Source organism: Delphinus delphis, chromosome 8 (genome assembly GCF_949987515.2).
Source record: "Delphinus delphis chromosome 8, mDelDel1.2, whole genome shotgun sequence".
Classification (NCBI taxonomy): Eukaryota; Metazoa; Chordata; class Mammalia; order Artiodactyla; family Delphinidae; genus Delphinus; species Delphinus delphis.
The window spans coordinates 55,559,095-55,569,905 of record NC_082690.1 but is presented as its reverse complement, the minus strand read 5'-3'; the positions used below and the strand labels follow the sequence as shown (position 1 = coordinate 55,569,905).

General features: G+C 40.1%; 1 long non-coding RNA gene across 2 annotated transcripts in view; it reads right to left on the bottom strand.

The window, feature by feature from the left end:
- Window positions 1-353: 353 nt before the first annotated feature.
- LOC132429050 (uncharacterized) overlaps window positions 354-10,811 on the bottom strand; it is an 81,672-nt gene continuing 71,214 nt past the window's right edge. For both annotated transcript variants that reach the window (XR_009520275.1, XR_009520274.1), the window contains exon 7: window positions 354-829. This is a non-coding gene — a long non-coding RNA (uncharacterized lncRNA). The remainder of the gene's footprint in view (window positions 830-10,811) is intronic.

The window sequence follows — 10,811 nt, the reverse complement described above, 5'->3', positions numbered from 1 at the left end:
CCTCCCTGGAGGTTGGGCTGGCTCAAAGTCCCAACCTTCTAATCAGTGGTTGGTCTTTCTGGTGACCAGTCTCAATCTTGAAGCTATGCAGGGTCCCACCATGAGTGCCCTCATTAGCATAAACTCAGGAGTGATCCAAGGGACTCATGAATAATAAAGACACTTTAGTCACTCAGGAAATTCCAAGGGTTCTAGAAGCTCCATGACAGGAACTCTGCAAATTACTTTTGGAACTTCTACATGACTTGAGCAGGGCTGACCCCAGCCTATTCCAGTGATCCAAACAAGTGACGAAACCCACGTAATCCGTACATTCCATCTCCCTGGCCAGACTGCTACTCAGGGATAGACTTGAGAGAACTCTTGGTGAGTGAAGGACTCTTACCCCTGGGGTCACTGAGCTGGTAGAAAGGTCAGCCTAGCATTGCTAGTGCCCATCTTTGCCAGCACAAGTGAAGAGTCTGCTTGAGAGTGAATCAAGACAAAGGAAAACAAAATCAAGAGATGGAGAGAAAACGCAGATATGGATGACAAAGTTTGACTTCCTGAATCCAACCATGTCTAACTAGATATCTGGGTTTTCCCTTAAGCCACATTGAGTTAAATTTCTGTCATTTGCAATTGCAAGAGTGTTGACCAATACCTTCTTTCTTCCCCCTCCTTTTCACAAGCAATAAACCATGTTCCTCTCTTTGTTTCATGCAAAACAGCTTCCCCTTGTCTGAGCTGGGCATCTGCTGACATCTGTGTCTGCAGGGCATTTCAAAGCGTTTTCATAAAGACAGTTTCCTCCATGTGAGATACATTGGTGTCATCCATTTTTTTCACTCTGTCACAAAAATATTTATACAATCAAAACCGTACTGTTTGTATAGTTTCTTATCTGCTTTTTTCAATTTTCAGTCAACAAATATTTACATAAAAACTATATACTAGTCATATATTAAGCAACTAACACTCTATGTTGAGAATTTTCCCACATCATTAAAAAGATTTTGTAAATGTAATTTATTATTAACCAGCACAGAATATACAAGCACATAGACAGGTTTCTTTTTTAAGATTTTCATTTTTTTAGAGCAGTTTTAGGTTCACAGCAAAATTGAGGGAAAAGTACAGAGATTTCCCATATAACCCCTATTCCCTTATAGATAGTTTTTAAACTGAACATTTATTGTAGAATATTTAGCTTGTTTCCAAGTTTTATGAATAATGATAGACACATAACACCATTTAAATCTCTCACCATTTCCTTAGAATAGATTCCCAGAAGTAGAATTTCCATAAGAACTTCATTTTTTACCTCCCAAAAATGCAGAAAAAATTTACTAATCTCTGTTGTAGTAAAGCGTCTATCCCCTCTGACCCCACCTTGCCTGGAGAGATCTGGCCTAAAATACCTTCAGGTAGTACAAGAATCACGTTCCTTGAGAGCTTCCTGTTTCCTCTGAGTGCCCCTCCTCAGCTGTCCTTAAAGGGCTGGGGACTGACCAGGCAGCAGGCAGTCTGTCAACCTGGCAGACCTCTGGAGGCATAGTACATATAACTGCTTTAGGAATTGCTGAAAAAAATGGCATTCAGGGCAAGCCTGAAAGGGAGCTAGATGCCAAGACAAGAAAGTCAGCACTAACCATGACCCCATTTCCATTCTTAAGTCTCTTTTTCCCTACTTTATTTTCCTTAAGAAACATATGTGATTTATAATGGAAAATTTTAATTTATTGGTAAAAACAACAACAAAATGAGTTTCTCAAATTCAGTGTGGGGCTGGAGATAATCTTCTGGTTCCTGGAAAAGCAGTTGTGAGCTATCTAGCTTGGCAATGCTTCCTACAAATCACTGGCTGACTCAGAAAAATACATGTGCACTTTAGTCACACGAAGGACAGGGTGATTCCCTCTGGGACCACCACAAAGGGGAATTGATGACTGTCTTCCAGACCTGAAAGAGGATTCCAAATTGCAATGTGTGAAAATAAGGGGTGGGTCTAAGAACTGTCAGTGGGAGCCTCCAAAACAAAGATTTTTGACTCATTGCAAGAACCTTCTAAGAGGCAGAGTAGCCCAAAGATAAAACCAGCTGCTCCAGGAGGTGATGACCTCCCCATCCTGTGAAGTGCTAAAGCACAGACTGGAGGCCAGTCAGTTGTCCTGGGTGGTGTGGCAGGGATCCAACTGCAAGGCAGGACAGTGGTTTTCAATCTTTTTGGTCTCTGGACTCCTTTACACTCTTAAGAATTACTGAGGATCCAAGGAACATTTTTTATATAGGTTCTATCTATCAACATTTACCATATTAGAAATTAAAACTGAGAAAAATTTAAATACTAATTTATTTTAAAATAACATTAGTAATTCCTTTCTACATTAACATAAAGAAAAGGTTTTACAGAAAATAACTATATTTACTCAAACAAAAAAAATCTAGCAAGAAGAGTAGCATTGGGGCTTCCCTGGTGGCGCAGTGGTTGAGAGTCTGCCTGCCGATGCAGGGGACACGGGTTCGTGCCCCGGTCCGGGAAGATCCCACATGCCGCGGAGCGGCTGGGCCCGTGAGCCATGGATGCTGAGCCTGCGCGTCCGGAGCCTGTGCTCCGCAACGGGGAAAAAAAAAAAAAAAAAAAGAAGAGTAGCATTTTTTTAAAAATCTTTTTACTATCTAGATCAATGGAACACAACTGGATGATTATATCTGCTTCTACATTTAATCTGTTGCAATATGTTCTTCAAGGTTGGTTGCAATGTGGAATCTGAAACCATATCAAGGAACTGTGACAGAGATCATAGAGCCTTGTGCCCAAAGAGATCACAACTGAACAATAATAAGGGAAAACACTTATTGAGCGCTTACCATTATCCAGGTTATATGTCAAGTATTCTACACACATTACTTCAAACAACTTTATAAAGGAAATTTACCTATTTTTACAGATGAAGAAACGAAAACATAGAGAAGCTGTATACCTTACACCAGGTCACACAGCCTGGTGAAGCCAGGATTTAGAGCAATTTAGCCTAACTGTTCTAATCTCGGCTCTAAATCCTGGCTTATTTTACCTAGCACAGTGTTTTCGAGGTTCATCCATGATGTACTTCATTCCTTCTTAAGGTGGAATAACATCCCATTGTATGTATATACCACATTTTGCTTAGCCATTCATCTGTTGTTGGATGCTTCTTAGTATGTTTTAAATAAACAATTACTACGTTCTGTAATAGAGGCAAGCACAGGTTCTAAGACGGAGAGACAGAGGAGGAGCCACCAATCCAGCTTGGGCTGAGGCAGCCAGGGGCTGGTGCCTGAGCAGAGACTTGAAGGATCGGTGGGAGACATCCAGGAAAAAGACAGGAAAGGGAGGAACCAAGGGACGTGTAAGAAAGAGAACCATAGCCAGCCCCATAGGGCTGAGTCAGGTTTGTGTGGAAGAAGGGCAAGAAGTAAGGCTAGAGAGGCAACAACATTGACATTACAGAGTATTTAAGACAGGCTGGGTGCTGTGCAAAGCCTCTTAGATGTTTTAACTTATTTAAACATTACAGCACCGTCTAAAAGAAAACCAGCCTTCTTGAGTATATACTGAGGACCAGGTACTGTTCTTAGTGCCTTGTGTGCAATAATAAATTTAATCCCCATAACAACTCGACGTCAGTACTATTATCATTCCCATTTTATAGATGGGGAAGTAAGGCATGGGAAGGATAAAACAATTTTGCCCAAGTTTATGCTGGTAAGCAGGGATGTGAACCCAGGTTTCAGCAGCTATGCTTATATCCTGATAGTTGAGAATATGAGAACAAGGGAAGGAATTTAGACTTTTACTGGACAGGTTTAGGCAGAAAGCAACTTGTCCTGATTTGCATTTTATAATCATTCTAGCGGCTGTATGGAGAGTGATAGGCAGGAAGAAGACTGGAGGCAGAGAGACCAGTTAGTAAGTCAAATGGGAAAGAATGAGAATGGGGCAGGGCAGTGCAAATACAGACAAGTGGAGGAGGGTTCTGAGAGATATTCAGGACATGTAATAGTCAGCCGATGGTGATTTGTTGAAGCGGGGTCAGGGATGATTCCGAGTTTCTGAGAGGATGACAGTGCAATCACAGAGACGGAAGATGCATGGGAAAAACAAGTTTGAGGTTAGGGAGAATCAAGGGGTGAAGATAATGAGATCATTTGGGACATCTGAGTCTTGGTAGGCCCAGGGAGAGCGACCTGGGCACATAAGCTCCATGAAGGCAAAGATCTCTGTTTCGTTGACTGACATGGCCTAGTGCCAAGAACAGTACTTGGCATAAGACACCCAGTAAAGACAACCCAGTATGTAGTTGTTCAATGAATGAGTATGGGTACAGAGGAGAAAAGAGTGTGACCTGGAGGTTAGGAAATTGTGTCAGGAGTTGGAGCTACAGAGATTGTCAATAGTACATAAAGTGAGGAGAGTTATAAGGACAGAACTCTGGGGACACAATGCTTACAAAACAGGCAGAGAAAAGCCAACCGAACCTTAGAGAGACTGAGTGGCCACAGAGAGGGAGAAACTAGGAGAAGGGAGGTTGTCAAAGGCATCTCAAATTTTTAAGGTAAAAGAGACTTTGAAGTGCTTCCCAGTTTATAAAACATACTTTCTCAGATTCTTCTTTTCCTTTTTAGTGTAACATACCTTTTACTAAATTTTTTATTGAAGTAAAAATTACTTTTATGATAAAGTGCAATCATCTTAAGTGTATATTGCGATGAATCTTTGCGTCTTTATGCATCTGTGTAACCCCTATCTGGATCACAATAGAGAAACACTCCAGCACTCAAATGTTTCCTTCACACCCCTTCTCAGTCACCACTCTCCTCCCCACTGGAGATAAGCATTCTTCTGGCTTCTATAATCTTCCATCAGTTCTTGAACTTGTATCAGTTCTTAAATTTCATATAGATGAAATAATACAGTATGTATTATTTTGTGTCCGGCTTCTTCCACTCAATATAATAGCTGCGAAATTCACGTAATGTTTTGAGCATCAGTAGTTTGTTCTCAGGTATTTTCAAAAATGTAATTCTCATTGAGGATAATAACATCTACCTGTAAAGGAATTAAATGGGATCATGCCTAGTAGCCACCCTACAAAATGAATATTTATTGATTACCTAGCTTTGGTTCAATATCAAAACAATTTAATGCTCATAGAGGAATCATTATTTCCTTTTTGCAGAATTTGGTGATATTTTGGAGGGAAGGGAAGAATGAAACAATGGTGTGCTGGTAAGCCAGTTTTCTGGGGGGTTTGGGGGGAGTCCTTGACTTGGAGAATCTATAATAAATAGACATTCTTCCAAAGAAAACAGACAGATGGCCAACAGGCACATGAAAAGATGTACAACATCACTAATTATCAGGGAAATTCAAATCAAAACCACAACTGTTATAATGGCTATTATCAAAAAGACAAGAAATAACAAGTGGTAGAAAGGATATGGAGAAAAGAGAACACTTGTGCACTGTTGGTGGGAATGTAAATTGGTGCAGCCACTATGGAGATTCCTCAAAATATTAAAAATAGAACTACCAGGACTTCCCTGGTGGTGAAGTGGTTAAGAATCTGCCTGCCAATGCAGGGGACATGAGTTCGATCCCTGGTCCAGGAAGATCCCACATGCCACAGAGCAACTAAGCCTGTGCGCCACAGCTACTGAAGCCTGTGTGCCCTAGAGCATGTGCGCTGCAACTACTGAGCCACATGCCACAACTACTGAAGCCCACCTGCTGCAACTACTGAAGCCTCTGCACCTAGAGCCCATGCTCTGCAACAAAAGAAGCCACCGCAATGAGAAGCCCACGGACTGCAGCAAAGAGTAGCCCCCGCTCACCACAACTAGAGAAAGCCTGCACGCAGCAATGAAGACCCAGAGCACCCCCCCCCCAAAAATAGAACTACCGTATGATCCAGCAATTCCAGTTTTCCCAAGAAAACGAAATCACTAATTTGAAAAGATATATGTGCCCCCATGTTCACTGCAGCTTTATTTACAATAGCCAAGATATGGAAATAACTATGTCCAACGATGAATGAAGTGATAAAGAAATTGTTTTATATATATGGAATATATATATTCCATATATATGGAATACTACTCAGCCATAAAAAAGAATAAAAAAGAATGACATTTTGCCATTTTTGACAAATGGATGGACCTTGAGGGTATTATGCTTAGTGAAATAAGTCAGACAGAGAAAGACAAATACTGTATGATTCCACTTATATGTGGAATCTAAAGACCAAAATGCATGAACAAATAAAACAAAACAAAACTCACTGATACAGAGAACAGACTGATGGTTAACAGAGGTGTTGGGAGTTGAGGGATGGGAAAAATGGGTGAAAGGGATAAGCAATATGGTGACAGGTGGTAACTAGACTTATTGTGGAGATCACTTTTTAGTGTATATAAATATTAAATTATAATGTGCACCTCAAACTTATATAATGTTATATACCAATTTTACCGCAATAAAAAAAATTTTAAACCATCTAAAAAAAAATTCCTGATTTGTAGTGTTTGCTGATTTTTGTAGTGTAATACTCCCATTGTTGCTGATATCAAGCTACCAATGGCTTAACAACTGGCCTGCAGAATTCTTGGAAATTTAACCATGAGCTCTCCAACACCGATATGAGCCAGTTCCAGCACACAACTGAGTGATTCGCAGACTCTCAAGCTCAGTCCAGCTAAGATTCTTGCTCAAGGTCTCAGACCTGGAAAGACCAGCCTTTTAAGACCAGCCTTTTCTGACCCTAATCCTCTCTGCTTTTCCCCCTATGTAAAGGATTCTTTAAAAATGAGCTGGCATCTACTGATGGACGTGAGTCTTACTGATGGGCCTCAAAATGACTCCAAAATTCAAAATTTTATAAACTTTCATTTTCATTAGTCACCTACTAAGTGAATTATCCATTAATAAAATGTGATATTCATAAACTAAAATTGGGTGGCTACTAGAATTTATTAAAGAGTCTAAATTCAGTATTCCACTAAGAAGTCTGTCTGCCAGGCCAATCTTAAACCCGATTTGCCTCCTGCTGCACATTACCTCACCCAGATAGCTGGAATGCTCTTAATTTGGGGAATGGACTCTCTGTTATCAGAGTATTAAATCCTCATTGTAGTATTGTCTTCAGTTTGTTGTGATTTTCAATTGCTAATATTCTTCCTCTTTAATTAAAATTACTGTTAGTTTAGCTCCCTCCTTTTTGTTTGTTAAGGTTGTTAAGTGTTAGAGAACACGCAGTGACACATATTTACACCAGCAGCATTTTTGTCCTATAATTTTCTAATAACTAGACTTTAAGATACGTATACATCATGGTTCAATCATGACTCATCCATACCCTCATTGCTGAAGCTGATGTAAATATCATCTCTCTAAATTTCATTTTTGCACTCACAGTTCTGTGGTGATGTGTGCGGCTGCCTCTGAAGTGGTGCTGTTTAAACAACTTGCAATACACTCTCAATATAAATGCAATTAAATTACTGGGTTATTATTAATTTACAAGGTGTTGTTTATAATACAAAATTATATGAAAGTACATGTTCCCCCATGTGGAAATAATAAATGTAAATCCAACTATACCTATGCCTATATTCTTATATGTGGGAACAAGAGAAACAGGGAAGTTTACTGAGGTTTAGGAACAATTTCCACATGCCGTACCAGGCAGTAAGGTGATATAGTTGAAGACAGAGGCTTTGGAATCAAAATGACTTGAATACATTTTAGCCATGTGACCTAGGGCAAAACATTTCTCTTTGTCTCAGTTTCCTTGAGTTTAAATGAAGCAAATGCCAACTACCACAGAAAGATATCTTAAAGATTAAATGCATAAAAACAGGCACATAGACCAATGGAACAGAACCAAGAGCACGGAAATAAACCCAGGCACGTTTGGTCAACTAACATTTGACGAGGGAGCCAAGAATACTCAACAGGGAAAGGATAGTCTTTTCAAATAAACGGTGCTAGGGAAACTGGATAGTCACATGTAAAAGAATGAAATTGGACCCCTATCTTTACACCATTCACAAAAATTAACTAGACATGGATTAAAAACTTAAATGTAAGACCTTAAACCATAAAACTCCTAGAAAAAGAAAAACACACGAGGACAAAGCTAGTTGGCATTGGTCTTGGCGACAATTTTTTGGATATGACACCAAAACACACAACTGACAAAAGCAAAAACAAAGCGGGACATCAGACTAAAAAGCTTCTTCAGCAAAAGAAATGATCAACAAAATGAAAAGGCAAACAGTGGAATGGGAGAAAATATTTGCAAACCATATATCAGATAAGGGGTTAAAATCCAAAATATATAAGGAACTCATACAGCTCAACAGCAAAAAGACTAATAATTTGATTTTAAAATGGGCAGAGATCTGAACATTTTTCCAAAGAAGACACACAGATGGCCAGCAGGTATATGAAATGATGCTCAACACTCTAATCATCAGGGAAATGCAAATCAAACCCACAATGAGATATCACCTCACACGTGTTAGAACAGCTATCATCAAAAAGACAGGAAATAACAAGTGATAGAGAGGATGTAGAGAAAAGGGAACCTTTGTGCACTGATGGTGGAAATGTAAATTGTACAGCCACTTTGGAAAACAGTATGAAGGCTCTTCAAGAAAATAAAAATAAAACTATTACATGATTCAGCACTTCCACTTCTGGTGATATGTCTGAAGGAAATGAAATCACTATCTTGAAGAGAGATCTGCACCCTAATGTTCATAGCAGCATTGTTTACAATAGCCAAGACATGGAAACAACCTAAGTGTCTGTCAGTGGATGAATGGATAAAGAAAATGTGACACACACACACACACACATACACACATTTTTTTTTTAATTCAACCATAAACAGATGGAAATCCTGCCATTTGCAACATGGAGGGACTTGAAGGTATTACACTAAATGAAACAAGTCAGACAGAAGGACAAATACTGCAATATCTCACTTACATGTGGAAAAGTATATGTTTGGCTTAAAGTATATGTTTTAAGCCAAACATATATATATGTTTGGCTTAAAAAAAAAAGCCAAACTCATAGAAACGGAGAGTAGAATGGTGGTTGCCAGGGACTAGGTTGGGAAGAATGAGGTTGGTCAAAGGGTTAAAAATAAATAATTTTTTTAAAAAATTAAATGAGATAATCATAGGCCCCCAAAAAGTAAATGATGTTTATTATTATTTTTCTCTGTGTGGCCTCCTATCAAGTAAAATCATAGACTTCCCTTCCCTATTGCTTCTCCAAGATTTCACCAGATACATAAATATTATATTGGCAGGTTGACAATACAATCGGTCATGCAGCCGAGATATATCTTTTCTAGAAAATCTGAGTAGAATTCATTCTATTTTTAAAAACTGGTCACTCTTGTGGACTTGTTTTCTTATCCCACGTTAAGAACTTAAAGGTCCTACTCTTTTCAGCCGGAAGATGCACTATATGCTAGATATAATTGGCAGAGAGTTAACTCTCCAAAGGAGCATTTTTTAAAGAGAAAGCTGTAGCTTCAGGAAAGAAAAAAAGATGGGTGGGTACTGGTTGTAAGAAGTGATGTTGCATAAGAAGAGAGTAACTCTGTTGAGCACCATAATATGGCAATTCAGACTGAGGGTCATGGAGAGTAGAGTGGTGGTTACCAGGACTTGGGGGATGGAAGTTAGGGGGAGATATTGCTCAAAGGGTATAAACTTCCAGTGATAAGATGAACAAGTGTGGGGATCTAATGCACAGCATGGTGATTACAGCTAATAATACTCTATCATATACTTGATACAGAGTGTATCTCAAATGTTCTCACCACAAAAAGAAAATGGTAACTATGTTACCGGATGAAGGTGGTAACTAATACTATGGTGGTAATCATTTTGCAATTTATAAATGTATCAAATCAACATATTTTAAACCTTAAAATTATAGAATGTTATGTGCCAATTATATCTCAAAAAAGCTGGGGGGAAAGTTGTTTTTCTTTTTTAAAGAGTGAGGGTCAAGCGAGGCCTGCACTTTTCACACGTTGCCTCAGGGAACACTCGCCCAACGAAGAAGCTGAGGGTAAAGGCATCACCGCCAAAGCAGGAATGAGAGTGACCTGACACCAGGAGGGAGACCCCAAAGACGCCGCAGCCACAGGAGGCCGGAGTCCTGGCTGCTGTCGCCTTCCCCGAGGGCTTTGACCAGCCCCCTCAGGTCGCGCAACAGATGAGTGCCACCCGCCTCATGGACCCTGTCCTGCCTTGTGTCATCGACACAGTTGCCCTGTTGCCAGAATGAGCTGAAGTCTGAAAATTGCTCAGCGGGACCAGGCATAGCACGGGCCTCTTCTCTTGTGGTTTCACTTGCCAATGACCACTATCTTGATAACTCCATGTGACAGACAGGGTCTTGGTGCTCCGGCCTCATGTCAGGCCTGAGCCTCTGAGGTGGAAGAGCCGAGTTCAGGACATTGGACCACTAGAGACCTCCCGGCCCCTCGTAATATCAATCGGCGACAGATCTCCCAGATAATTCCGTCTCAACACTAAGACACTGCTCCACTGAACGACCAGCTAGCTCCAATGCTGGACATCCCAGGCCAAACAACTAGCAAGACAGGAACACAACCCCACCCATTAGCAGAGAGGCTGCCTAAAATCATAATAAATTCACAGACACCCAAAAACACATCACCAGACACGGTCCTGCCCACCATAAAGACAAGATCCAACCTCATCCACCAGAACACAGGCACCAGTCCCCTCCACCAGGA